At 48.0% G+C, this 23349-nt stretch overlaps 1 long non-coding RNA gene across 1 annotated transcript; it reads right to left on the minus strand.

Annotated features, from left to right (window-relative positions):
- Window positions 1-3842: 3842 nt before the first annotated feature.
- LOC121843111 lies at window positions 3843-16450 on the minus strand. The gene is made up of 2 exons (XR_006081446.1): window positions 16325-16450; window positions 3843-4360 (listed from the first exon to the last, which is right to left on the minus strand). It is a non-coding gene; the product is annotated as an uncharacterized LOC121843111 (long non-coding RNA).
- Between the last annotated feature and the right edge of the window lie 6899 nt (window positions 16451-23349).

Below are 23349 nucleotides of genomic sequence, written 5' to 3' on the forward strand. Positions count from 1 at the left end.
TCTCTACCGTGTTAAGAAGCTCTACTTTCCCTACCGCATTAAGAAGCTCTACTTTCCCTACCGCATTAAGAAGCTCTACTTTCCCTACCGCATTAAGAAGCTCTACTTTCCCTACCGCATTAAGAAGCTCTACTTTCCCTACCGCGTTAAGAAGCTCTACTTTCCCTACCGCGTTAAGAAGCTCTACTTTCCCTACCGCATTAAGAAGCTCTACTTTCCCTACCGCGTTGAGAAGCTCTACTTTCCCTACCGTGTTAAGAAGCTCTACCTCCCCTACCGCATTAGGAAGCTCTACTTTCCCTACCGCATTAAGAAGCTCTACTTTCCCTACCGCGTTGAGAAGCTCTACTTTCCCTACCGTGTTAAGAAGCTCTACTTTCCCTACCACGTTAAGAAGCTCTACTTTCCCTACCGCATTAAGAAGCTCTACTTTCCCTACCGCATTAAGAAGCTCTACTTTCCCTACCACGTTAAGAAGCTCTACTTTCCCTACCGCGTTGAGAAGCTCTACCTTCTCTACCGTGTTAAGAAGCTCTACTTTCCCTACCGCATTAAGAAGCTCTACTTTCCCTACCGCATTAAGAAGCTCTACTTTTCCTACCGCGTTAAGAAGCTCTACTTTCCCTACCGCGTTAAGAAGCTCTACTTTCCCTACCGCGTTAAGAAGCTCTACTTTCTCTACCGCGTTAAGAAGCTCTACTTTCCCTACCGCATTAAGAAGCTCTATTTTCCCTACCGCATTAAGAAGCTCTACTTTCCCTACCGCGTTAAGAAGCTCTACTTTCCCTACCGCGTTAAGAAGCTCTACTTTCCCTACCGCGTTAAGAAGCTCTACTTTCCCTACCGCATTAAGAAGCTCTACCTTCTCTACCGTGTTAAGAAGCTCTACTTTCCCTACCGCATTAAGAAGCTCTACTTTCCCTACCGCGTTAAGAAGCTCTACCTTCTCTACCGCGTTAAGAAGCTCTACCTTCTCTACCGCATTAAGAAGCTCTACTTTCCCTACCGCGTTAAGAAGCTCTACCTTCTCTACCGTGTTAAGAAGCTCTACTTTCCCTACCGCATTAAGAAGCTCTACTTTCCCTACCGCGTTAAGAAGCTCTACCTTCTCTACCGCGTTAAGAAGCTCTACTTTCCCTACCGCATTAAGAAGCTCTACTTTCCCTACCGCATTAAGAAGCTCTACTTTCCCTACCGCATTAAGAAGCTCTACTTTCCCTACCACGTTAAGAAGCTCTACTTTCCCTACCGCGTTGAGAAGCTCTACCTTCTCTACCGTGTTAAGAAGCTCTACTTTCCCTACCGCATTAAGAAGCTCTACTTTCCCTACCGCATTAAGAAGCTCTACTTTCCCTACCGCATTAAGAAGCTCTACTTTCTCTACCGCGTTAAGAAGCTCTACTTTCCCTACCGCGTTAAGAAGCTCTACTTTCCCTACCGCGTTAAGAAGCTCTACTTTCCCTACCGCGTTAAGAAGCTCTACTTTCCCTACCGCATTAAGAAGCTCTACTTTCCCTACCGCGTTAAGAAGCTCTACTTCCCTACCGTGTTAAGAAGCTCTACCTTTCCCTACCGCATTAGAAGCTCTACTTTCCCTACCGCATTAAGAAGCTCTACTTTCCCTACCGTGTTAAGAAGCTCTACTTTCCCTACCGTGTTAAGAAGCTCTACTTTCCCTACCACGTTAAGAAGCTCTACTTTCCCTACCGCATTAAGAAGCTCTACTTTCCCTACCACATTAAGAAGCTCTACTTTCCCTACCACGTTAAGAAGCTCTACTTTCCCTACCGTGTTAAGAAGCTCTACTTTCCCTACCGCGTTAAGAAGCTCTACTTTCTCTACCGCATTAAGAAGCTCTACTTTCCCTACCGCATTAAGAAGCTCTACTTTCCCTACCGCATTAAGAAGCTCTACTTTCCCTACCGCGTTAAGAAGCTCTACTTTCCCTACCGCGTTAAGAAGCTCTACTTTCCCTACCGCGTTAAGAAGCTCTACTTTCCCTACCACGTTAAGAAGCTCTACCTTCCCTACCGCGTTAAGAAGCTCTACCTTCTCTACCGCGTTAAGAAGCTCTACTTTCCCTACCGCATTAAGAAGCTCTACTTTCCCTACCACGTTAAGAAGCTCTACCTTCTCTACCGCGTTAAGAAGCTCTACCTTCTCTACCGAGTTAAGAAGCTCTACTTTCCCTACCGCGTTAAGAAGCTCTACTTTCCCTACCTTTTTCTAGAAGTTGTTATTTCTCTACCTCATTGCACAGAGTTAACTACAGCTTACAATCATAGGAAAATGTTGCCTCAGTCGTAAAACAAGCAGAAGCTCTAAAACTTTTCCCAAACCGCAAACCACGAGAAGCTGACTTTCCCTACCAGTAAATATCTTTGTAAAATTAGAAGCTCTACTTTCCCTAATGCTCCTTTCCCTGATTCAGCTCAACTGATCTCCTTCTCTCAGAAGCTCTACTTTCCCTAGTTAAGAAGCTCTACTTTCCCTACCATCAGAAGCTCTCTCTCCTGGCTCTACCTTGCAGTTAAGAAGCTCTACTTTCCCTAAAGAGAAACTCCCTTTCCCTCCTTTTTCTAGCAGATCAGTGATCTGGGTTAGAGTTAGTTAAAGAGAAACTACAGCTCTACAATCTAGGAAAACTGCCTCAGTCAGTAAAACAAGCAGACAGACGTCCTTAAAACTTGTTTTCCAAACTGTCCCTAAAGAGAAACTCCCTCTCCTAAACCACTGGCAGATCAGTGATCTGGATTCTACAACATCACTCAGTAAATATCTTTGTAAAATATAATAATGCCCTCTGATTCAGACAACTGATTCCTGTCAGTCTGAAGTCAGTGAGAGTGTGTCAGATCTCCTCCTGGCTCTGCATGTGAAACTCCCCGTCTCTCCTAGACTCCTAGCAGATCAGTGATCTGGGTTAGAGTTAGTTAAAGAGAAACTCCCTGTCTCTCCTAGACTCCTAGCAGATCAGTGATCTGGGTTAGAGTTAGTTAAAGAGAAACTCCCTGTCTCTCCGAGACTCCTAGCAGATCAGTGATCTGGGTTAGAGTTAGTTAAAGAGAAACTCCCTGTCTCTCCTAGACTCCTAGCAGATCAGTGATCTGGGTTAGAGTTAGTTAAAGAGAAACTCCCTGTCTCTCCTAGACTCCTAGCAGATCAGTGATCTGGGTTAGAGTTAGTTAAAGAGAAACTCCCTGTCTCTCCTAGACTCCTGGCTGATCAGTGATCTGGGTTAGAGTTAGTTAAAGAGAAACTCCCTGATACAGGAACTCACCTTCTTCTTAGCAGAGTGTTGCAGCAGTTCGTTGATCTGAACCTTGTCCTGTTGCAGCCGTCTCTTCATCAGTTTTGAACAGTTCACATTGACCGCCTCCAGGATGTGGGAGGAGTTATATTCTACGAAGGGCCGGCTGTCAATCAACAACACGCTGTCCAGACCCCCCTCCAGCAGGGCGACCAGCCCCTCGGCCCAGATGGGACGCACCGAGCCCTGCCTGGTCCCGGATGCCGAGCCTGATACAGGCCCTGAACCTTTGACTCCAGTCCCAGCTCGGGGTCCATTCCCCACCCCAGGTCCCCAATCCCCCAGTCCCACCCCAGTCCCAGCTCGGGGTCCATTCCCCACCCCAGGTCCAATCCCAGTCCCTCCAGTCCCAGCTCGGGGTCCATTCCCCACCCCAGGTCCAATCCCAAACCCCCCTGCAGCTCCGGCTGCAATCCCAAAACCAGTCCCTCCAGTCTCAGCTCCAGTGCAGGCTCCCACTCCCACGGGACGTTCCGACATGACGACCCCTTCTTTATCCCTTTCTCACAGCCCCTCCTCCTCTTCCTCCCTCCTCCTCTTCCCCTTAGGCGGGTGGGTGGCTAGCGGTCCAGTTGCGCGACGCAGCCCTCAGGAGATGAACAGACCCATTGTGTAGGCTGAGTATGATGTCATCCTGATGGAGCTTAGCAGCACAGCCCAGGCGAGAGAGAGAGAGCGAGAGAGACAGAGAGACAGACAGAGAGAGAGAGACAGAGACAGAGAGACAGAGTGAGAGAGAGAGAGCCTCTCTCTGGCCCTGAAGGACTAAAAACCTAAACCCCACTATCTTTCTTGTGCCTCTGTGTTGTGTGTGTGTGTGTGTGTGTGTGTGTGTGTGTGTGTGTGTGTGTTCATGTGTGTGTGTGTGTGTGTGTGTGTGTGTGTGTGTGTGTGTGTGTGTGTGTGTGTGTGTGTGTGTGTGTGTGTGTGTGTATGGGGAGGGGGAAGGTCTCTTTCACACCATTGCAGGAGCGGAACAAAAGAGAGCTTGGCTGACGATTACATCATCATGAACCTCACTCCTCCATTTATACTGAAGAGTTGATCAGCCTGGAGAGGAGAGGAGAGGAGAGGGGAGGGGAGGGAGGGGGAGGGGGAGGGGAGGGAGGGAGGAGGGGAGGGGAGGGGGGGGGGAGGGGAGGGGAGAGGGGAGGGAGGGAGGAGAGGAGAGGGGAGGAGAGGGGAGGGGGGAGGGAGAGGGAGAGGAGAGGGAGGGGGAGGGAGAGGGAGGGAGGGGAGGGAGGGGGGAGGGGAGGGAGGGGGAGGGGAGGGGAGGGGGAGGGGGAGGGGGAGGGGAGGGGGAGGGAGGGGGAGGAGAGGGGAGGGGGAGAGGGAGGAGGGGAGGGGAGGGGGGGGGGGGAGGGGAGGGGAGGGGAGGGGAGGGGAGGAGAGGGGAGGGGAGGGAGAGGAGAGGGGAGGGGGGGGGGGGGGAGGGGAGGGGGGAGGAGGGGAGGGGGAGGGGAGGGGAGGGAGGAGGGAGGAGAGGAGGGAGGGAGGAGGGGGGGGAGGAGGGGAGGGGAGGGGAGGGGAGGGAGGGAGGGAGGGGAGGGGGGAGGGGGGGAGGGGAGAGGGAGGGGAGGGGAGGGGAGGGGAGGGGAGGGGGAGGGGAGGGGGGGGGGGAGGGACTGGGAGAGAATTAGACCAACTACAGGATTGGAACAGAAACAATCGTGGAACATATTCTGGTCTGGTTTCATAATAATGGACAGTTAGTCAGACAACTTGTCCTTATGCTGAAACAGCCACATGAGGGGGGTCCATGGAGAGTCAAGATCAGCGGTTGCCTTCTCTGTCCCGGGGTCACCATCAGAAACACGTTAGGACAAGGGAAACCTAGATTTTGTTGTACATAAAATATCTTGGTGGTACTGTTCCCACCAGGTTACTGTTCCCACCAGGTTACTGTTCCCACAGGATTGGTTACTGTTCCCACCAGGTTACTGTTCCCACTATGGTACTGTTCCCACTATGTTACTGTTCCCACTATGTTACTGTTCCCACCAGGTTACTGTTCCCACCAGGTTACTGTTCCCACCAGGTTACTGTTCCCACTATGGTTACTGTTCCCACCAGGTTACTGTTCCCACTATGTTACTGTTCCCACCAGGTTACTGTTCCCACTATGTTACTGTTCCCACTATGTTACTGTTCCCAGGTTACTGTTCCCACCAGGTTACTGTTCCCACTATGTTACTGTTCCACCAGGTTACTGTTCCCACCAGGTTACTGTTCCCACCAGGTTACTGTTCCCACTGGTTACTGTTCCCACCATGTTACTGTTCCCACCAGGTTACTGTTCCCACCAGGTTACTGTTCCCACTATGTTACTGTTCCCACTATGTTACTGTTCCCACCAGGTTACTGTTCCCACCAGGTTACTGTTCCCACCAGGTTACTGTTCCCACTATGTTACTGTTCCCACCAGGTTACTGTTCCCACCAGGTTACTGTTCCCACCAGGTTACTGTTCCCACTATGTTACTGTTCCCACCAGGTTACTGTTCCCACCATGTTACTGTTCCACCAGGTTACTGTTCCCACTAGGTTACTGTTCCCCCAGGTTACTGTTCCCACTATGTTACTGTTCCCACCAGGTTACTGTTCCTATGTTACTGTTCCCACTATGTTACTGTTCCCACTAGGTTACTGTTCCCACTATGTTACTGTTCCCACTATGTTACTGTTCCCACCAGGTTACTGTTCCCACTATGTTACTGTTCCCACCAGGTTACTGTTCCCACTATGTTACTGTTCCCACCAGGTTACTGTTCCCACTATGTTACTGTTCCCACCAGGTTACTGTTCCCACCAGGTTACTGTTCCCACCAGGTTACTGTTCCCACCAGGTTACTGTTCCCACCAGGTTACTGTTCCCACCAGGTTACTGTTCCCACCAGGTTACTGTTCCCACTATGTTACTGTTCCCACCAGGTTACTGTTCCCACTATGTTACTGTTCCCACTATGTTACTGTTCCCACCAGGTTACTGTTCCCACCAGGTTACTGTTCCCACTATGTTACTGTTCCCACCAGGTTACTGTTCCCACTATGTTACTGTTCCCACCAGGTTACTGTTCCCACTATGTTACTGTTCTCACCAGGTTACTGTTCCCACTATGTTACTGTTCCCACTATGTTACTGTTCCCCTATGTTACTGTTACTATGTTACTGTTCCCACTGTTACTGTTCCCACCAGGTTACTGTTCCCACTATGTTACTGTTCCCACTATGTTACTGTTCCCACCAGGTTACTGTTCCCACTATGTTACTGTTCCCACCAGGTTACTGTTCCCACTATGTTACTGTTCCCACCAGGTTACTGTTCCCACTATGTTACTGTTCCCACCAGGTTACTGTTCCCACTATGTTACTGTTCCCACCAGGTTACTGTTCCCACTATGTTACTGTTCCCACCAGGTTACTGTTCCCACTATGTTACTGTTCCCACCAGGTTACTGTTCCCACTATGTTACTGTTCCCACCAGGTTACTGTTCCCACTATGTTACTATGTTACTGTTCCCACCAGGTTACTGTTCCCACTGTTCCCACCAGGTTACTGTTCCCACCAGGTTACTGTTCAGGTTACACTATGTTACTGTTCCCACCAGGTTACTGTTCCCACTATGTTACTGTTCCCACCAGGTTACTGTTCCCACCAGGTTACTGTTCCCACAGGTTACTGTTCCCACCAGGTTACTGTTCCCACTAGGTTACTGTTCCCACTAGGTTACTGTTCCCACTAGGTTACTGTTCCCACTATGTTACTGTTCCCACCAGGTTACTGTTCCCACTATGTTACTGTTCCCACCAGGTTACTGTTCCCACTAGGTTACTGTTCCCACCAGGTTACTGTTCCCACTATGTTACTGTTCCCACCAGGTTACTGTTCCCACTATGTTACTGTTACTGTTCCCACTATGTTACTGTTCCCACCAGGTTACTGTTCCCACCAGGTTACTGTTCCCACTATGGTACTGTTCCCACCAGGTTACTGTTCCCACTATGGTACTGTTCCCACCAGATTACTGTTCCCACTATGTTACTGTTCCCACCAGGTTACTGTTCCCACTATGTTACTGTTCCCACTATGGTACTGTTCCCACCAGGTTACTGTTCCCACTATGTTACTGTTACCACTATGTTACTGTTCCCACCAGGTTACTGTTCCCACTATGTTACTGTTCCCACTATGTTACTGTTCCCACTATGTTACTGTTCCCACCAGGTTACTGTTCCCACTGGTTACTGTTCCCACTAGGTTACTGTTCCCACTATGTTACTGTTCCCACCAGGTTACTGTTCCCACTATGTTACTGTTCCCACCAGGTTACTGTTCCCACTATGTTACTGTTCCCACCAGGTTACTGTTCCCACTATGTTACTGTTCCCACCAGGTTACTGTTCCCACTATGTTACTGTTCCCACCAGGTTACTGTTCCCACTATGTTACTGTTCCCACCAGGTTACTGTTCCCACTATGTTACTGTTCCCCCACTATGTTACTGTTCCCACTAGGTTACTGTTCCCACCAGGTTACTGTTCCCACCAGGTTACTGTTCCCACCTATGTTACTGTTCCCACCAGGTTACTGTTCCCACTATGTTACTGTTCCCACTAGGTTACTGTTCCCACTATGTTACTGTTCCCACTATGTTACTGTTCCCACTAGGTTACTGTTCCCACCAGGTTACTGTTCCCACTATGTTACTGTTCCCACCAGGTTACTGTTCCCACTATGTTACTGTTCCCACTATGTTACTGTTCCCACCATGTTACTGTTCCACCAGGTTACTGTTCCCACTATGTTACTGTTCCCACTATGTTACTGTTCCCACCAGGTTACTGTTCCCACTATGTTACTGTTCCCACCAGGTTACTGTTCCCACTATGTTACTGTTCCCACCATGTTACTGTTCCCACTGTTCCCACCAGGTTACTGTTCCCACTATGTTACTGTTCCCACTATGTTACTGTTCCCACCAGGTTACTGTTCCCACCATGTTACTGTTCCCACCAGGTTACTGTTCCCACTATGTTACTGTTCCCACCAGGTTACTGTTCCCACTATGTTACTGTTCCCACTATGTTACTGTTCCCACTATGTTACTGTTCCCACCAGGTTACTGTTCCCACCAGGTTACTGTTCCCACTATGTTACTGTTCCCACTATGTTACTGTTCCCACCAGGTTACTGTTCCCACTATGTTACTGTTCCCACTATGGTACTGTTCCCACCAGGTTACTGTTCCCACTATGTTACTGTTCTCACCAGGTTACTGTTCCCACTATGGTACTGTTCCCACCAGGTTACTGTTCCCACCAGGTTACTGTTCCCACTATGGTACTGTTCCCACCAGGTTACTGTTCCCACTATGTTACTGTTCTGTTACTGTTCCCACTATGTTACTGTTCCCACCAGGTTACTGTTCCCACTAGGTTACTGTTCCCACCAGGTTACTGTTCCCACTATGTTACTGTTCCCACTATGTTACTGTTCCCACCAGGTTACTGTTCCCACCAGGTTACTGTTCCCACTATGTTACTGTTCCCACCAGGTTACTGTTCCCACTAGGTTACTGTTCCCACCATGTTACTGTTCCCACTATGTTACTGTTCCCACTATGTTACTGTTCCCACTAGGTTACTGTTCCCACTATGTTACTGTTCCCACTAGGTTACTGTTCCCACTATGTTACTGTTCCCACCAGGTTACTGTTCCCACTATGTTACTGTTCCCACCATGTTACTGTTCCCACCATGTTACTGTTCCCACTATGTTACTGTTCCCACTATGTTACTGTTCCCACTATGTTACTGTTCCCACTATGTTACTGTTCCCACTATGTTACTGTTCCCACTATGTTACTGTTCCCACCTAGGTTACTGTTCCCACCAGGTTACTGTTCCCACTATGTTACTGTTCCCACCATGTTACTGTTCCCACCAGGTTACTGTTCCCACCAGGTTACTGTTCCCACTATGTTACTGTTCCCACCAGGTTACTGTTCCCACTATGTTACTGTTCCCACCATGTTACTGTTCCCACTATGTTACTGTTCCCACCAGGTTACTGTTCCCACTATGTTACTGTTCCCACCAGGTTACTGTTCCCACTATGTTACTGTTCCCACCAGGTTACTGTTCCCACTATGTTACTGTTCCCACCAGGTTACTGTTCCCACTATGTTACTGTTCCCACCATGTTACTGTTCCCACTATGTTACTGTTCCCACATGTTACTGTTCCCACCATGTTACTGTTCCCACTATGTTACTGTTCCCACTATGTTACTGTTCCCACTATGTTACTGTTCCCACCTATGTTACTGTTCCCACTATGTTACTGTTCCCACTATGGTACTGTTCCCACCAGGTTACTGTTCCCACCAGGTTACTGTTCCCACTATGTTACTGTTCCCACCAGGTTACTGTTCCCACTATGTTACTGTTCTCACCAGGTTACTGTTCCTACTATGTTACTGTTCCCACTATGTTACTGTTCTCACCAGATTACTGTTCCCACTATGTTACTGTTCCCACCAGGTTACTGTTCCCACTATGTTACTGTTCTCACCAGATTACTGTTCCCACTATATTACTGTTCCCACCAGGTTACTGTTCCCACTATGTTACTGTTCCCACCAGGTTACTGTTCCCACCAGGTTACTGTTCCCACTATGTTACTGTTCCCACTAGGTTACTGTTCCCACTATGTTACTGTTCCCACTATGTTACTGTTCCCACAGGTTACTGTTCCCACTATGTTACTGTTCCCACCAGGTTACTGTTCCCACTATGTTACTGTTCCCACTATGTTACTGTTCCCACCAGGTTACTGTTCCCACTATGTTACTGTTCCCAGGTTACTGTTACTATGTTACTGTTCCCACCATGTTACTGTTCCCACTATGTTACTGTTCCCACTAGGTTACTGTTCCCACTGTTACTGTTCCCACTATGTTACTGTTCCCACCATGTTACTGTTCCCACCAGGTTACTGTTCCCACTATGTTACTGTTCCACTATGTTACTGTTCCCACTATGTTACTGTTCCCACTATGTTACTGTTCCCACCAGGTTACTGTTCCCACTATGTTACTGTTCCCACTATGTTACTGTTCCCACCAGGTTACTGTTCCCACCAGGTTACTGTTCCCACTATGTTACTGTTCCCACTATGTTACTGTTCCCACTATGTTACTGTTCCCACTATGTTACTGTTCCCACTATGTTACTGTTCCCACCATGTTACTGTTCCCACTATGTTACTGTTCCCACTATGTTACTGTTCCCACTATGTTACTGTTCCCACTATGTTACTGTTCCCACAGGTTACTGTTCCCACTATGTTACTGTTCCCACCAGGTTTACTGTTCCCACTATGTTACTGTTCCCACTATGTTACTGTTCCCACCAGGTTACTGTTCCCACTATGTTACTGTTCCCACTATGTTACTGTTCCCACTATGTTACTGTTCCCACCAGGTTACTGTTCCCACCAGGTTACTGTTCCCACTATGTTACTGTTCCCACTATGTTACTGTTCCCACTATGTTACTGTTCCCACTATGTTACTGTTCCCACCAGGGTACTGTTCCCACTATGTTACTGTTCCCACCAGGTTACTGTTCCCACTATGTTACTGTTCCCACAGGTTACTGTTCCCACCAGGTTACTGTTCCCACTATGTTACTGTTCCCACTATGTTACTGTTCCCACCAGGTTACTGTTCCCACTATGTTACTGTTCCCACCAGGTTACTGTTCCCACCAGGTTACTGTTCCCACTATGTTACTTTTCCCACCAGGTTACTGTTCCCACTATGTTACTGTTCCCACCAGGTTACTGTTCCCACTATGTTACTGTTCTCACCAGGTTACTGTTCCCACTATGTTACTGTTCCCACTGTGTTACTGTTCCCACTATGTTACTTTTCCCACCAGGTTACTGTTCCCACTATGGAACTGTTCCCACTATGTTACTGTTCCCACTATGTTACTGTTCCCACTATGTTACTGTTCCCACTATGTTACTGTTCCCACTATGTTATGTTACTGTTCCCACTATGTTACTGTTCCCACTATGTTACTGTTCCCACCAGGTTACTGTTCCCACTATGTTACTGTTCCCACAGGTTACTGTTCCCACTAGGTTACTGTTCCCACTATGTTACTGTTCCCACTATGTTACTGTTCCCACTATGTTACTGTTCCCACTATGTTACTGTTCCCACCATGTTACTGTTCCCACCATGTTACTGTTCCCACCATGTTACTGTTCCCACTATGTTACTGTTCCCACTATGTTTACTGTTCCCACTATGTTACTGTTCCCACTATGTTACTGTTCCCACTATGTTACTGTTCCCACCATGTTACTGTTCCCACCATGTTACTGTTCCCACCAGGTTACTGTTCCCACCATGTTACTGTTCCCACTATGTTACTGTTCCCACTATGTTACTGTTCCCACCATGTTACTGTTCCCACTATGTTACTGTTCCCACCATGTTACTGTTCCCACTATGTTACTGTTCCACTATGTTACTGTTCCCACCAGGTTACTGTTCCCACTATGTTACTGTTCCCACTATGTTACTGTTCCCACTATGTTAGGTTACTGTTCCCACCAGGTTACTGTTCCCACTATGTTACTGTTCCCACCAGGGTTACTGTTCCCACCAGGTTACTGTTCCCACATTTGTTACTGTTCCCACCTGTTACTGTTCCCACTATGTTACTGTTCCCACTATGTTACTGTTCCCACTTCAAAGGGGGAGACACTGTTACTGTTGTTACTGTAGACCCAAACTGTTACAGACCTATGTTGCCCTGTTCCCACCAGGTTACTGTTCCCACCAGGTTACAGACCTATATCCATCCTGCCCTTTAGACCCAAACTGTTACAGAATATCCATCCTGCCCTGAGAATGTTTTACTATATCCATCCAGGTCATTATATCCATCCTGCCCTGCCCTAGACCCAAACTGTTAAGACCATATCCTTGCCCTGCCTCAGACAACATAATTTTCTATGGCTGGTCTGCTTTCCACCTGTTACAGACCTATACCATCCTGCCCTGCCTCTAGACCCAAACTGTTACAGACCTATATCCATCCTGCCATCTCTAGACCCAAACTGTTACAGACCTATATCCATCCTGCCCTGCCTCTAGACCCAAGCCTGTTACAGACCTTATCCATCCTCACCCAAACCCAACTGTTACAGACCTATGTCCATCCTGAAATACCCAAAATATGGACAACTACAAATCCTATAGACCATCCTGCCCTGCTCTTAGACCCAAACTGTTACAGACCTAATCCATCCTGCCCTGTCTGACCCAAACCTATTACTGTTAGACCCTCCATCCTGCCCTTCAACCCAAACATATTACAGTGCCCTGCCTCTAGACTGTTACAGACCAAAGATTGGAATCCATCCTGCCCTGCCTCTAGACCCAAACTGTTACAGACCTATATCCATCCTGCCCTGCCTCTAGACCCAAACTGCCTCTACCCAGACCTATATCCATCCTGCCCTGCCTCTAGACCCAAACTGTTACAGACCTATATCCACTAGACCCAAACTGTTACAGACCTATATCCATCCTGCCCTGCCTCTAGACCCAAACTGTTACAGACCTATATCCATCCTGCCCTGCCTCTAGACCCAAACTGTTACAGACCTATATCCATCCTGCCCTGCCTCTAGACCCAAACTGTTACAGACCTATATCCATCCTGCCCTGCCTCTAGACCCAAACTGTTACAGACCTATATCCATCCTGCCCTGCCTCTAGACCCAAACTGTTACAGACCTATATCCATCCTGCCCTGCCTCTAGACCCAAACTGTTACAGACCTATATCCATCCTGCCCTGCCTCTAGACCCAAACTGTTACAGACCTATATCCATCCTGCCCTGCCTCTAGACCCAAACTGTTACAGACCTATATCCATCCTGCCCTGCCTCTAGACCCAAACTGTTACAGACCTATATCCATCCTGCCCTGCCTCTAGACCCAAACTGTTACAGACCTATATCCATCCTGCCCTGCCTCTAGACCCAAACTGTTACAGACCTATATCCATCCTGCCCTGCCTCTAGACCCAAACTGTTACAGACCTATATCCATCCTGCCCTGCCTCTAGACCCAAACTGCTACAGACCTATATCCATCCTGCCCTGCCTCTAGACCCAAACTGTTACAGACCTATATCCATCCTGCCCTGCCTCTAGACCCAAACTGCTACAGACCTATATCCATCCTGCCCTGCCTCTAGACCCAAACTGTTACAGACCTATATCCATCCTGCCCTGCCTCTAGACCCAAACTGTTACAGACCTATATCCATCCTGCCCTGCCTCTAGACCCAAACTGTTACAGACCTATACCCATCCTGCCCTGCCTCTAGACCCAAACTGTTACAGACCTATATCCATCCTGCCCTGCCTCTAGACCCAAACTGTTACAGACCTATATCCATCCTGCCCTGCCTCTAGACTGTTACAGACCTATATCCATCCTGCCCTGCCTTTCTAAGGTGTTCGAAAGCCAAGTTAACAAACAGATCACCGACCATTTCGAATCCCACCTTACCTTTTCCGCTATGCAATCTGGTTTCAGAGCTGGTCACGGGTATACCTCAGCCACGCTCAAGGTCCTAAACGATATCATAACCGCCATCGATAAGAGACAATACTGTGCAGCCGTATTCATTGATCTGGCCAAGGCTTTTTCGACTCTGTCAATCACCGCATTCTTATCGGCAGACTCCTTGGCTTGTCTCACTCAACAGCCTTGGTTTCTCAAATGACTGCTTCGCCTGGTTCAGCAACTACTTCTCAGACAGAGTTCAGTGTCAAATCAGAGGGCCTGTTGTCTGGACCTCTGGCAGTCTCTATGGGTGTGCCACAGGGTTCAATTATCGGGCCGACTCTCTTCTCTGTATATATCAATGATGTTGCTCTTGCTGCTGGTGATTCTCTGATCCACCTCTACGCAGACGACACCATTCTGTATACTTCTGGCCCTTCTTTTGACACTGTGTTAACAACCCTCCAGACGAGCTTCAATGCCAGACAACTCTCCTTCCGTGGCCTCCAACTGCTCTTAAATACAAGTAAAACTAAATGCATGCTCTTCAACCGATCGCTGCCCACACCTGCCCGCCTGTCCAGCATCACTACTCTGGATGGCTCTGACTTAGAATATGTGGACAACTACAAATACTTAGGTGTCTGGTTAGACTGTAAACTCTCCTTCCAGACTCACATTAAGCATCTCCAATCCAAAATTAAATCTAGAATCATCTTCCTATTTCGCAACAAAGCATCTTTCACTCATGCTGCCAAACATACCCTCTTAAAACTGACCATCCTACTGATCCTTGACTTCGGAGATGTCACCTATAAAATAGCCTCCAACACTCTACTCAAGCCGGTGTAGTACGATTCAAATTGGATGCAGTCTATCACAGTGCCATCCGGTTTGTCACCAAAGCCCCCATATACTACCCACCACTGCGACCTGTATGCTCTCGTTGGCTGGCCCTCGCTTCATACTCGTCGCCAAACCCACTGGCTCCAGGTCATCTACAAGTCTCTGCTAGGTAAAGCCCCGCCTTATCTCAGCTCGCTGGTCACCATAGCCGCACCCACCCGTAGCACGCGCTCCAGTAGGTATATCTCACTGGTCACCATAGCCGCACCCACCCGTAGCACGCGCTCCAGTAGGTATATCTCACTGGTCACCATAGCCGCACCCACCCGTAGCACGCGCTCCAGCAGGTATATCTCACTGGTCACCATAGCAGCACCCACCCGTAGCACGCGCTCCAGCAGGTATATCTCACTGGTCATCCCCAAAGCCAATTCTTACTTTGTCCGCCTTTCCTTCCAGTTCTCTGCTGCCAATGACTGGAACAAACTGCAAAAATCACTGAAGCTGGAGACTCATATCTCCCTCACTAACTTTAAGCACCAGCTGTCAGAGCAGCTCACAGATCACTGCACCTGCACATTGCCCATCTGTAAATAGCCCATCCAACTACCTCATTCCCATACTGTATTTATTTATTTATTTATCTTGCTCCTTTGCACCCCAGTATCTCTACTTGCACATTCATCTTCTGCACATCAATCACCCCAGTGTTTTAATTGCTATATTGTAATTACTTTGCCACCATGGCCTATTTATTGCCTTTACCTCCCTTATCTTACCTCATTTGCACACACTGTATATAGACTTGTTCTACTGTATTATTGACTGTATGTTTGTTTATTCCATGTGTAACTCTGTGTTGTTGTATGTGTGGCACTGCTTTGCTTTATCTTGGCCAGGTCACAGTTGTAAATGAGAACTTGTTCTCAACTGACCTACCTGGTTAAATAAAGGTGTTCTCTACTAGCCTACCTGGTTAAATAAAAGTGTTCTCAACTAGCCTACCTGGTTAAATAAAGGTGTTCTCAACTAGCCTACCTGGTTAAATAAAGGTGAAATAAAATAAAAATGATCTCTGATCTCAACTAAGGTTCCACCATGGCCTCCACTAATATTGACTTCCACTAACAGAAGCTATCATATATATGTGTGTGTGTGTGTGTGTGTGTGTGTGTGTGTGTGTGTGTGTGTGTGTGTGTGTGTGTGTGTGTGTGTGTGTGTGTGTGTGTGTCTGAGAGAGAGAGAGAGAGAGAGAGAGAGAGACTGTGGAACACCAACTTCCCAGTCTGAGCCTGACTCACAGACCAATAGCATTAGGAGAGGAAATTCCCCGCGCCGTCGAACCAACCACACACCCATGTCAAACCAGCAGTTAGGCTAACAGACAGTAACACCAAGCAGAAATTCCCCCAGACATTTTCCTCCTTGACGCGACCACCCAGAACGAACAATAAAATAGATTGTTTGGCAGACATGTCGATGACACGTGCCAAAACAAATAAAAGTGTTTCAGACTAGGCTATAAACATGTCACCTGTGAACCACACCATGGTCTCCAGACACCTCACCTCAGACACCTCAATCTCACAGGCTCACAGCTCCCAGACATCCCTGAGTCCGCCTCATAGCTCTACACAGTCACTGTCCTTAGAGACTTGGCCACACAGGCGGTCTCACTGATTAATACAGCTACGAAGTATCCCCCAGAAATGGACAGGGCCAACTGGTCCTGGAAAGTTTAGATGGACAGGGCTCCACACTGGTCCTGGAACAGTTTAGATGGACAGGGCTCCACACTGGTCCTGGAACAGTTTAGATGGACAGGGCTCCACACTGGTCCTGGAACAGTTTAGATGGACAGGGCTCCACACTGGTCCTGGAACAGTTTAGATGGACAGGGCTCCACACTGGTCCTGGAACAGTTTAGATGGACAGGGCTCCACACTGGTCCTGGAACAGTTTAGATGGACAGGGCTCCACACTGGTCCTGGAACAGTTTAGATGGACAGGGCTCCACACTGGTCCTGGAACAGTTTAGATGGACAGGGCTCCACACTGGTCCTGGAACAGTTTAGATGGACAGGGTTCCACACTGGTCCTGGAACAGTTTAGATGGACAGGGCTCCACACTGGTCCTGGAACAGTTTAGATGTCTACCAGTCGAAAATAAGTAGGAAATACAAATAACAAATAATTAAAGAGCAGTAGTAAAATAACAGTAGTGAGGCTTTATACAGGGTGTTACGGTACAGAGTCAATGTGGAGGCTATATACAGGGTGTTACGGTACAGAGTCAATGTGGAGGCTATATACAGGGTGTTACGGTACAGAGTCAATGTGGAGACTATATACAGGGTGTTACGGTACAGAGTCAATGTGGAGGCTATATACAGGGTGTTACGGTACAGAGTCAATGTGGAGGCTATATACAGGGTGTTACGGTACAGAGTCAATGTGGAGGCTATATACAGGGTGTTACGGTACAGAGTCAATGTGGAGGCTATATACAGGGTGTTACGGTACAGAGTCAATGTGGAGGCTATATACAGGGGTTACGGTACAGAGTCAATGTGGAGGCTATATACAGGGGGTACGGTACAGAGTCAATGTGGAGGCTATATACAGAGTCAGTCAATGTGGAGGCTATATACAGGGTGTTACGGTACAGAGTCAATGTGGAGGCTATATACAGGGTGTTACGGTACAGAGTCAATGTGGAGGCTATATACAGGGTGTTATGGTACAGAGTGGTACCAGTACAGAGTCAATGTGGAGGCTGGCATACAGGGGGTAATTTGCAGAGTCAATGTGGAGGCTATATACAGGGGGTACCGGTACAGAGTCAATGTGGAGGCTATATACAGGGTGTTACGGTACAGAGTCAATGTGGAGGCTATATACAGGGGGTACCGGTACAGAGTCAATGTGGAGGCTATATACAGGGGTGTTATGGTACAGAGTCAATGTGGAGGCTATATACAGGGTGTTACGGTACAGAGTCAATGTGGAGGCTATATACAGGGTGTTACGGTACAGAGTCAATGTGGAGGCTATATACAGGGTGTTATGGTACAGAGTCAATGTGGGAGGCTATATACAAGGTGTTACGGTACAGAGTCAACGTGGAGGCTATATACAGGGTGTTACGGTACAGAGTCAATGTGGAGGCTATATACAGGGTGTTACGGTACAGAGTCAATGTGGAGGCTATATACAGGGTGTTACGGTACAGAGTCAATGTGGAGGCTATATACAGGGTGTTACGGTACAGAGTCAATGTGGAGGCTATATACAGGGTGTTACGGTACAGAGTCAATGTGGAGGCTATATACAGGGTGTTACCGGTACAGAGTCAATGTGGAGGCTATATACAGGGTGTTACGGTACAGAGTCAATGTGGAGGCTATATACAGGGTGTTACGGTACAGAGTCAATGTGGAGGCTATATACAGGGTGTTACGGTACAGAGTCAATGTGGAGGCTATATACAGGGTGTTACGGTACAGAGTCAATGTGGAGGCTATATACAGGGTGTTACCGGTACAGAGTCAATGTGGAGGCTATATACAGGGTGTTACGGTACAGAGTCAATGTGGAGGCTATATACAGGGTGTTACGGTACAGAGTCAATGTGGAGGCTATATACAGGGTGTTACGGTACAGAGTCAATGTGGAGGCTATATACAGGGTGTTACGGTACAGAGTCAATGTGGAGGCTATATACAGGGGGTTACGGTACAGAGTCAATGTGGAGGCTATATACAGGGTGTTACCGGTACAGAGTCAATGTGGAGGCTATATACAGGGTGTTACGGTACAGAGTCAATGTGGAGGCTATATACAGGGTGTTACCGGTACAGAGTCAATGTGGAGGCTATATACAGGGTGTACCGGTACAGAGTCAATGTGGAGGCTATATACAGGGTGTTACGGTACAGAGTCAATGTGGAGGCTATATACAGGGGGGTACCGGTACAGAGTCAATGTGGAGGCTATATACAGGGTGTTACGGTACAGAGTCAATGTGGAGGCTATATACAGGGGTGTACCGGTACAGAGTCAATGTGGAGGCTATATACAGGGTGTTACGGTACAGAGTCAATGTGGAGGCTATATACAGGGTGGTACCGGTACAGAGTCAATGTGGAGGCTATATACAGGGTGTTACGGTACAGAGTCAATGTGGAGGCTATATACAGGGTGTTACGGTACAGAGTCAATGTGGAGGCTATATACAGGGTGTTACGGTACAGAGTCAATGTGGAGGCTATATACAGGGTGTTACGGTACAGAGTCAATGTGGAGGCTATATACAGGGTGTTACGGTACAGAGTCAATGTGGAGGCTATATACAGGGTGTTACGGTACAGAGTCAATGTGGAGGCTATATACAGGGTGTTACGGTACAGAGTCAATGTGGAGGCTATATACAGGGTGTTACGGTACAGAGTCAATGTGGAGGCTATATACAGGGTGTTACGGTACAGAGTCAATGTGGAGGCTATATACAGGGTGTTACGGTACAGAGTCAATGTGGAGGCTATATACAGGGTGTTACGGTACAGAGTCAATGTGGAGGCTATATACAGGGTGTTACGGTACAGAGTCAATGTGGAGGCTATATACAGGGTGTTACGGTACAGAGTCAATGTGGAGGCTATATACAGGGTGTTACGGTACAGAGTCAATGTGGAGGCTATATACAGGGTATTACGGTACAGAGTCAATGTGGAGGCTATATACAGGGGGGTACCGGTACAGAGTCAATGTGGAGGCTATATACAGGGTGTTACCGGTACAGAGTCAATGTGGAGGCTATATACAGGGTGTTACGGTACAGAGTCAATGTGGAGGCTATATACAGGGGGGTACCGGTACAGAGTCAATGTGGAGGCTATATACAGGGTGTTACGGTACAGAGTCAATGTGGAGGCTATATACAGGGTGTTACGGTACAGAGTCAATGTGGAGGCTATATACAGGGGGTCACCGGTACAGAGTCAATGTGGAGGCTATATACAGGGGGGTACCGGTACAGAGTCAATGTGGAGGCTATATACAGGGGGGTACCGGTACAGAGTCAATGTGGAGGCTATATACAGGGGGGTACCGGTACAGAGTCAATGTGGAGGCTATATACAGGGGGGTACCGGTACAGAGTCAATGTGGAGGCTATATACAGGGGTGTACCGGTACAGAGTCAATGTGGAGGCTATATACAGGGTGTTACGGTACAGAGTCAATGTGGAGGCTATATACAGGGGGGTACCGGTACAGAGTCAATGTGGAGGCTATATACAGGGTGTTACGGTACAGAGTCAATGTGGAGGCTATATACAGGGTGTTACGGTACAGAGTCAATGTGGAGGCTATATACAGGGTGTTACCGGTACAGAGTCAATGTGGAGGCTATATACAGGGTGTTACCGGTACAGAGTCAATGTGGAGGCTATATACAGGGGGGTACCGGTACAGAGTCAATGTGGAGGCTATATACAGGGTGTTACGGTACAGAGTCAATGTGGAGGCTATATACAGGGGGGTACCGGTACAGAGTCAATGTGGAGGCTATATACAGGGTGTTACGGTACAGAGTCAATGTGGAGGCTATATACAGGGTGTTACGGTACAGAGTCAATGTGGAGGCTATATACAGGGTGTTACGGTACAGAGTCAATGTGGAGGCTATATACAGGGTGTTACGGTACAGAGTCAATGTGGAGGCTATATACAGGGGGGTACCGGTACAGAGTCAATGTGGAGGCTATATACAGGGTGTTACGGTACAGAGTCAATGTGGAGGCTATATACAGGGTGTTACGGTACAGAGTCAATGTGGAGGCTATATACAGGGTGTTACGGTACAGAGTCAATGTGGAGGCTATATACAGGGTGTTACGGTACAGAGTCAATGTGGAGGCTATATACAGGGTGTTACGGTACAGAGTCAATGTGGAGGCTATATACAGGGTGTTACGGTACAGAGTCAATGTGGAGGCTATATACAGGGGGGTACCGGTACAGAGTCAATGTGGAGGCTATATACAGGGTGTTACGGTACAGAGTCAATGTGGAGGCTATATACAGGGTGTTACGGTACAGAGTCAATGTGGAGGCTATATACAGGGTGTTACCGGTACAGAGTCAATGTGGAGGCTATATACAGGGTGGTACGGTACAGAGTCAATGTGGAGGCTATATACAGGGGTGTACCGGTACAGAGTCAATGTGGGAGGCTATATACAGGGGGGTACCGGTACAGAGTCAATGTGGAGGCTATATACAGGGTGGTACCGGTACAGAGTCAATGTGGAGGCTATATACAGGGTGTTACGGTACAGAGTCAATGTGGAGGCTATATACAGGGGGGTACCGGTACAGAGTCAATGTGGAGGCTATATACAGGGTGTTACGGTACAGAGTCAATGTGGAGGCTATATACAGGGTGTTACGGTACAGAGTCAATGTGGAGGCTATATACAGGGTGTTACGGTACAGAGTCAATGTGGAGGCTATATACAGGGTGTTACGGTACAGAGTCAATGTGGAGGCTATATACAGGGTGTTACGGTACAGAGTCAATGTGGAGGCTATATACAGGGTGTTACGGTACAGAGTCAATGTGGAGGCTATATACAGGGTGTTACGGTACAGAGTCAATGTGGAGGCTATATACAGGGTGTTACGGTACAGAGTCAATGTGGAGGCTATATACAGGGTGTTACGGTACAGAGTCAATGTGGAGGCTATATACAGGGTGTTACGGTACAGAGTCAATGTGGAGGCTATATACAGGGTGTTACGGTACAGAGTCAATGTGGAGGCTATATACAGGGTGTTACGGTACAGAGTCAATGTGGAGGCTATATACAGGGTGTTACGGTACAGAGTCAATGTGGAGGCTATATACAGGGTGTTACGGTACAGAGTCAATGTGGAGGCTATATACAGGGTGTTACGGTACAGAGTCAATGTGGAGGCTATATACAGGGTGTTACGGTACAGAGTCAATGTGGAGGCTATATACAGGGTGTTACCGGTACAGAGTCAATGTGGAGGCTATATACAGGGGTGTACCGGTACAGAGTCAATGTGGAGGCTATATACAGGGTGTTACGGTACAGAGTCAATGTGGAGGCTATATACAGGGGGGTACCGGTACAGAGTCAATGTGGAGGCTATATACAGGGTGTTACGGTACAGAGTCAATGTGGAGGCTATATACAGGGGTGTACCGGTACAGAGTCAATGTGGAGGCTATATACAGGGGGGTACGGTACAGAGTCAATGTGGAGGCTATATACAGGGGGGTACGGTACAGAGTCAATGTGGAGGTTATATACAGGGAGGACCGGTACAGAGTCAATGTGGAGGCTATATACAGGGGGGTACCGGGACAGAGTAAATGTGGAGGCTATATATACAGGAAGGACCTGTACAGAGTCAATGTGGAGGCTATATACAGGGAGGACCTGTACAGAGTCAATGTGGAGGCTATATACAGGGGGGTACGGTACAGAGTCAATGTGGAGGCTATATACAGGGGGGTACCGGTACAGAGTCAATGTGGAGGCTATATACAGGGTGTTACGGTACAGAGTCAATGTGGAGGCTATATACAGGGGGGTACCGGTACAGAGTCAATGTGGAGGCTATATACAGGGGGGTACCGGTACAGAGTCAATGTGGAGGCTATATACAGGGTGTTACGGTACAGAGTCAATGTGGAGGCTATATACAGGGGGGTACCGGTACAGAGTCAATGTGGAGGCTATATACAGGGTGTTACGGTACAGAGTCAATGTGGAGGCTATATACAGGGTGTTACGGTACAGAGTCAATGTGGAGGCTATATACAGGGTGTTACGGTACAGAGTCAATGTGGAGGCTATATACAGGGTGTTACGGTACAGAGTCAATGTGGAGGCTATATACAGGGTGTTACGGTACAGAGTCAATGTGGAGGCTATATACAGGGTGTTACGGTACAGAGTCAATGTGGAGGCTATATACAGGGGGGTACCGGTACAGAGTCAATGTGGAGGCTATATACAGGGTGTACCGGTACAGAGTCAATGTGGAGGCTATATACAGGGTGTTACGGTACAGAGTCAATGTGGAGGCTATATACAGGGGGTACCGGTACAGAGTCAATGTGGAGGCTATATACAGGGTGTTACGGTACAGAGTCAATGTGGAGGCTATATACAGGGTGTTACGGTACAGAGTCAATGTGGAGGCTATATACAGGGGGGTACCGGTACAGAGTCAATGTGGAGGCTATATACAGGGGGGTACCGGTACAGAGTCAATGTGGAGGCTATATACAGGGGGGTACCAGTACAGAGTCAATGTGGAGGCTATATACAGGGGGGTACCGGTACAGAGTCAATGTGGAGGCTATATACAGGGGGGTACCGGTACAGAGTCAATGTGGAGGCTATATACAGGGGTGTACCGGTACAGAGTCAATGTGGAGGCTATATACAGGGTGTTACGGTACAGAGTCAATGTGGAGGCTATATACAGGGGGGTACCGGTACAGAGTCAATGTGGAGGCTATATACAGGGTGTTATGGTACAGAGTCAATGT

Source organism: Oncorhynchus tshawytscha, unplaced genomic scaffold, assembly GCF_018296145.1.
Source record: "Oncorhynchus tshawytscha isolate Ot180627B unplaced genomic scaffold, Otsh_v2.0 Un_contig_2671_pilon_pilon, whole genome shotgun sequence".
Taxonomy (NCBI): Eukaryota; Metazoa; Chordata; class Actinopteri; order Salmoniformes; family Salmonidae; genus Oncorhynchus; species Oncorhynchus tshawytscha.